Here is a 6,147-nt window from a genome sequence, read left to right on the forward strand (position 1 = left end):
TGCTTTTCGTAGGTTTGAGTGGGAGGCCTCAGTTCAACAATATCCCCTCCTAACCGAACACTCCATGGGGGTGCGATCCTTCAGGAGCCAAACAGCAGGAGCGCCCTGCGTCCTGTCCTCGCCTTCAAAGCATGCCCAGGGTGCAGAGTCTGCACCACACTGCCAAAGAGACAGTGCCATTCACTGCACGTTTTCCAGCACTTAAAAGGGCCACACTTCCCTTTAAAAAAGATGCCGAGTCAAATAAATAAATAAATAAATAAATAAATAAATAAATAAATAAATATAAAAAGGGGAAAAAAGAGTTCTCTACTGCAGTCAAAATCTGAGTCACAGATGGCTGCTCTGAGGAGTCCCTGCCGGGGAAGCACAGGGCCGCCGGCACGGACTCTACTTGGGCTCCTCGATCACACCTTTGCTGAGGTCTGTCATTTTGGGATATTTTACTTTCTTCTGGTCCAGCTCATTCTGAGCCCAAAGGAGTAGTTTCAGTAATTTTGCCAGCTTGGGTATTGACTCATGATTTTCATAATCTAGGACAGCTTGGTTAACTTCACTCCACACCTTCTACCTCTGCATCATGTGAAGCAGGTCCCCAAACGGCAACTCTTCTGGGTTGTCAAGGGCCAGCAGGGCCAGGGTGTGCTCCGTCTCCGTCAGGCATTCCCTGCTCTCCTCACCTTGCTCGGCCAGCTGGGTCTGTGCGAACTCCAGCGCCGCCTTGGTCTCACGCTGGCGGATCAGCTCTATGAGGTGCTGTTGTTGCAGGTGGAAGTAAAGGTACCGGTTTGTGGCCAGGAGCTCCGGATGGAGACTGTTGATCAACGCAATAGCCTCCTGGATCTGGCCTTTCAGGATCATCTCACGGATTTTGATCCGCTCATCAAGTGTTTCTAGGTCCACACTAGGTTCAATCCCAGATTCCATTCGAGATTTCTCTGCTGCTTCCTTAAAGCCCTCTGTGACCAAGTAGTTCATGATGAGGCGGTTCATGTCTGCCCGCTGGACATGCAAGTTATTGAGTTTCTCCATCCACTCATCTTTCGTGATTTCATCGGGTCTTTCTGCATAACTCATTCTGATTTATTTCGGCTCCAGCTCCGCTGCGCTGGTGCAATAAATGCCATCCTCCTCGTGGAGCACAAGCACCTCGCCCTGGGGCTGGCCGCCCCCCTGCAGGCCGGAGCCTTCGCGGGAAACGCTGTCCCTTGGCAGGTCGCCTCCCTCCCGCGCTTCGCGGTCTCCACGGCCTCCACGGCTGCCTGCCCGGGAGCCGCCTGATCTTCACATTTTAAAAGGCAGATATTATCAGGCTGGTGTTACGCTGCCAGTATCACCAGTGAAGCTGTCCTGTGAGATGAGAAGTGGAACTGCAGTCCCCCCCTGGCTCCACGCTCCAAAGGCCACGTGATGCCTGCTTGTTGTGTCACCTGCACGCACATGGCTGATGCTCCAGTCTAGCATCTAGGATTTATTAGAAGGTGCTAGGTCGCTTTCTGAATTCCCAGGAGGGCCAGAGAGCCAAGTCAGGAGTAACACTCAGCCACAAGGAGAACTTTTGCAGGAGGATCCCCAGCACCAAGGATGGGGACGCTGGGATGTGCCCCATGCTGCCCACAGAAGCCAGCACCTCTGCTGCACACAGCCAGGCAGCAGCCACCCTGGGTGCCTTCCTCCACTTCATCGCCTGGCAAACCTAGGTCACCAGCATCGCACATGGAAGGAACTGGCTCTGGCACTTTGTCTGCAAGTCCAGGGACAGGGACGTGTCACAGTCAGCTCTGCCCTCAGAGAAGAGAGAGATTCCAGGCTTGTCCCCTGATCTCCCTCTGCTGTGTTACTGGGCCTCTTCTGTGAACCAGGGAGCATCCGACAGCTTTGTATAGAATGATTCAGCTCCTCACACAAATCCAGAGAGGTAGGTACTACGCTCATTTTACGGACAAGGCATGGAGGTGGCACAGAGTAGCTTAGTAACTTGGCCGACGTCACACAGGATACAAATCAGGGCAGCTTCCTCTGGGGCCTGTGTTCTTTTCCACTAGCATTCTTCAAATGTCAATGACGGTGACTTAACATTTGACATGACTTTGGGTTTGCAGGGTCGGTTCGGCACAATTACAGAACATTTCATGCTGCATGTTACATGCTCACTAAAGACTCAAAAAGTCAGGCAAAGAGCACTTCGGTGTGTTCCCTCCCTATTACAGGATGGGGTTCCAGTTACCAGGTGGGTGCGCCCCCCACCCCATCCCACCTCTGCCCAGGCCCCGCCCCCGCCCCCACTTGGCTCCGCCCACCTGGGCTTCGGGGCACCCACAAGGGCATCCCCTCCAGCTGTGGGGTGTGCCTGCGCACTGGAAGCCCGGTCCCTGGGGGCCACCAGCCTGTTGCCCGGCCCCGGGTCTGGGGGCAAACACTGGATGCCTGTAAATGGGAACAGCATCGCTGAGGCCGCCGCTGCACCCAACCTGCTGGTCTTTGGCGCCTGACCCCTGCTCCTGCCTGCGGGGCTGGGTACTCGGCCTGCCTGCCCACCTGGCCCCTTCCTGCAGCCCTCTCCCTGCCTCGCTGTGTGGCTGTGTGTCCTTGGAGGAAGACAGGGACCTCTCTGGGCCGCCCCTGTGCTTAACAACAGACAGGAAGAAGGTGCTTCGGTGGCTGCCCTGAGGGCAAGGCCAGGCTGCCCACTCCCCCTACACACACACACACACGAAGCTGGTAGCCACATGCAGTTAGACCTTTGGGGGGCGGGGCGGGGAAGCACCTAAGTACATAGGTCCTTAACTATAGTTTTATTACAGGAATAAAAAAGAACACATTCACATTATCAAAAAAAGTAAAGCATCCACCCATGTCCACTGCATGTTCCAATATGTCATTTTATGACTTAAAAGAAGAAAAGCAAAGTCCTGGGCCTTTTTCCTTGTCCCTAAGGGCCAAGAAGCATTTCCAGGGTTGGGTGTGCCTGAGCTTGCCTCACCACTGCCCCCTGGAGGCCCCTCTCGGTTGTTTCCAAGGTTTTTGGTTCTTTTTTTTTTTTTAATAAATTTATTTTTTATTGGTGTTCAATTTACCAACATACAGAATAACACCCAGTGCTCATCCCGTCAAGTGCCCACCTCAGTGCCCGTCACCCATTCACCCCCACCCCCCGCCCTCCTCCCCTTCCACCACCCCTAGATCGTTTCCCAGAGTTAGGAGTCTTTACGTTCTGTCTCCCTTTCTGATATTTCCCACACATTTCTTCTCCCTTCCCTTCTATTCCCTTTCACTATTATTTATATTCCCCAAATGAATGAGAACATATAATGTTTGTCCTTCTCCGACTGACTTACTTCACTCAGCATAATCCCCTCCAGTTTCATCCACGTCGAAGCAAATGGTGGGTATTTGTCATTTCTAATGGCTGAGGAATATTCCATTGTATACATAGACCACAGCTTCTTTATCCATTCACCTTTCGATGGACACCGAGGCTCCTTCAAGGTTTTTTGGTTCTAACCGCAGAGGGATGCTGGGGCAGCCCCTTGCTCCCTGGCCTCAGGACGGGCAAGCCCTCAGCCGCCGCACAGGCTCTCCGGCCCCGCCGGCCCCCATCCCAGCCTGGGTGTATGCAGGCGCCCTGGGGCCCCAGGTCTCCTGAGCACCGCCGGCCGGGTGGCGACATCTGGCCGGGTGCCCTCGCCCCAGAGTCGGGGGTTCAAGCCACACCCAGCCCCAGGCCCGCGGCCTCCCCGGGTCCTGTGCCACCCAGCTGATGCTTCCTGTGCACATGCTCCGCTCAGCACTTGCCAACATTTTAGTTTGTGAAAAGCTGTACCTCTCAAGTCAACAAAGGGTTTCACAAGTCCTGCTGCTTTTGCAGACACTGTGCGGGGCAACCCGAGATCAAAGCCGCCTGTCAATGTGGCATGTCAGCCTCACTTTTCCAAAAGTTCTATGTCCTGGCCCACAACCATCATGCTCTTATGTGGCGTCCAACTCGGCCACGAGTGGCTGGTTTCCATCAGCAACTTTCTTACAAAGAAACCCAAGTTCCATTACTTCTAGGTACTCGGTCCTTCTGTGGGGAGTCGTGGCAAGGACGTGCTGGGCAGAGTGTGGCCAGCCCCCTATGCTAGCCACTGCTCCCACACTCCTGCCCCCAGGGTCATGCTTCCAGAAACTTCCCACTTGCCGTGTGGGGACGGCAGTGAAGAGCTAAGTCACGGGCGTTGAATCTATAGGTGAGAGGGATCCGTTGTCCACACCACAGCACAGTGACAGGAGGGTCACAGCACAAGTGATACAAACAAGGAAGAGAGAGACCCTCTGAGGCTCTTGGATGTGGTGGCATGGGAGGAATAAGTTGTTTGTCCAACAAAATGATGTTCACCATCTTAACGTGCTGCACAACTGGGTGGTTTTTGGCATCTTGGCTGTATCATGCAAACATGATAACCATCTAACTCCAGAACATTCCCCCTCCTGCACTTGCAAACATGACCCTGCTCTACGTCTGTGGGTTTGCCTATAAGGGAAGTGCAACTCAAAACCGCGAGATACCTCTTCATACCCCCTAGGATGGCTACGATCAAACAGTCTGACAGTACCCAGTGTGAGCGAGGATGTGGAGAAATCAGAACCCTCCTCCACTGCTGCTGGGAATGTAAAATGGCAAAGCTAGTGTGGAAAACACAGGGTTGTTCCTCAATGGGTTGCACATAGAACGATCTTATGACCCAGCACTTCCACCCACACCCTTGGGGTGTGCCCAAGAGATGAGAACAGATGTCCACAGAGACTTGTACATGAATGTTCAGAGCAGCACTGTCCAAAACGGCTTAAAGGGGGGGGGGGAACCACCCCGATATCCATTAGCCAATGCAGGGATCAATGAAATGCATGCCCATACAATCCAGGGTCAGTCGGCCGTAAAAAGGGATAAACTTCTGCTCAGTGAAAGAGGGCAGACACCAGAGGGGATGTCCTGCAGGATCCCATTCGCAGGAATAATATGGTAGCAGGTGGCCGTGAGCGGAAAGAGCGGGGTAGGTAGGAGTAACAGCAACGGCCTCAGCGAAGCCTCGCTCTGCACAGGTGCTGCCTCTTGGTCCTCACCACAACCCCGAAGCAGAGAGTATTCCATCCCCATTTTAGAGACAAAAACAGTCCCGGGCCAAGACCTGGTCTAGGGGATGCTGGGTGGCCCCCCAACCAAGCTGGCCGGCTGCAGAACTCAAGCCCAGAGCAACGTGCTCCTGAGGGGATAGGGAAAGAGCCCTCCACAGCCGCCCCCAGGTCTGCAATCACCCTCCAGGCCAGTGGCAAGGCCCACCTGACACCCCCCCCCCCGCCCCCGCCAGCTCTCTCTCGGGAAACCCACAGAGGCAGGGACATAGTCCCTGAGCTGGATTGGTCCCCATTGTCCTGCTCCCCAGGAGGCTGGTGACACGTCATGGCCTTAGCATTGCTGGCACCCCAAGTAATGAGCAGCTGAAGAGGTGACCTGGCTCCCCTTCGCTCCCCCGCTGCGCCCCAGGTCTTCCCCACCATTAGCCCTCCCCACTGGGCGGTCCCTTCTTCGCCAACATGAGGAGGCCTCTTTGGGCCGCAGGCCTCCTGGGGCAGGAGGGCACCGTGGCTGTGTGTGTGTGTCCCCAGGTCCCTGTGCGGAAGCCCGACCCCCAGTGGGACGGCATCCGGGGCCTCTGGAGGCAGCTGGATGAGGGGGAGCCCTCAGGACAGGATCGGTGCACTTCCTGTAGGAAGAGGGAGGCCCACCTGTCCTCACAGGCCTGCGCCGGGGAAAGGCCGCCCGAGGACGAGGGGGAGGCAGCCACGCACCCGCCAGGACCTGAAGCCACCGGCACCCCACCTTGGGCCTCCAACCTCCGGAACCGTGAGAGAGAAACTTCTGCCACGGCACCTGTCACAGGGCCGAGCTGGCCCAGACAGGGCAGAGTGAGTCGTGGGTTGGGGTACAGGGTGGAGCAGTGGCCTCCACACACTCCTGTCCCCGAACCTCAGAATACGACGCTGATTGGAAACAGGGCCTTACAGAGGTAATGAGGTTAGAATGAGGTCCCTTGGATGAGGGTGGGCCCTCACCCCAAACCTGATGGAGGGAGGGACATCCGGCCACGGACACAGACGGAGGGCGGC

The 6,147-nt window shown here is 55.6% G+C and overlaps 1 pseudogene; it reads right to left on the reverse strand.

The window, feature by feature from the left end:
* Positions 1-330: 330 nt before the first annotated feature.
* On the reverse strand, positions 331-1,122 carry LOC112662731 (glucose-induced degradation protein 8 homolog; annotated as a pseudogene).
* Between the last annotated feature and the right edge of the window lie 5,025 nt (positions 1,123-6,147).

The sequence above is a fragment of the Canis lupus genome, chromosome 34, assembly GCF_003254725.2.
Source record: "Canis lupus dingo isolate Sandy chromosome 34, ASM325472v2, whole genome shotgun sequence".
Lineage (NCBI taxonomy): Eukaryota > Metazoa > Chordata > Mammalia > Carnivora > Canidae > Canis > Canis lupus.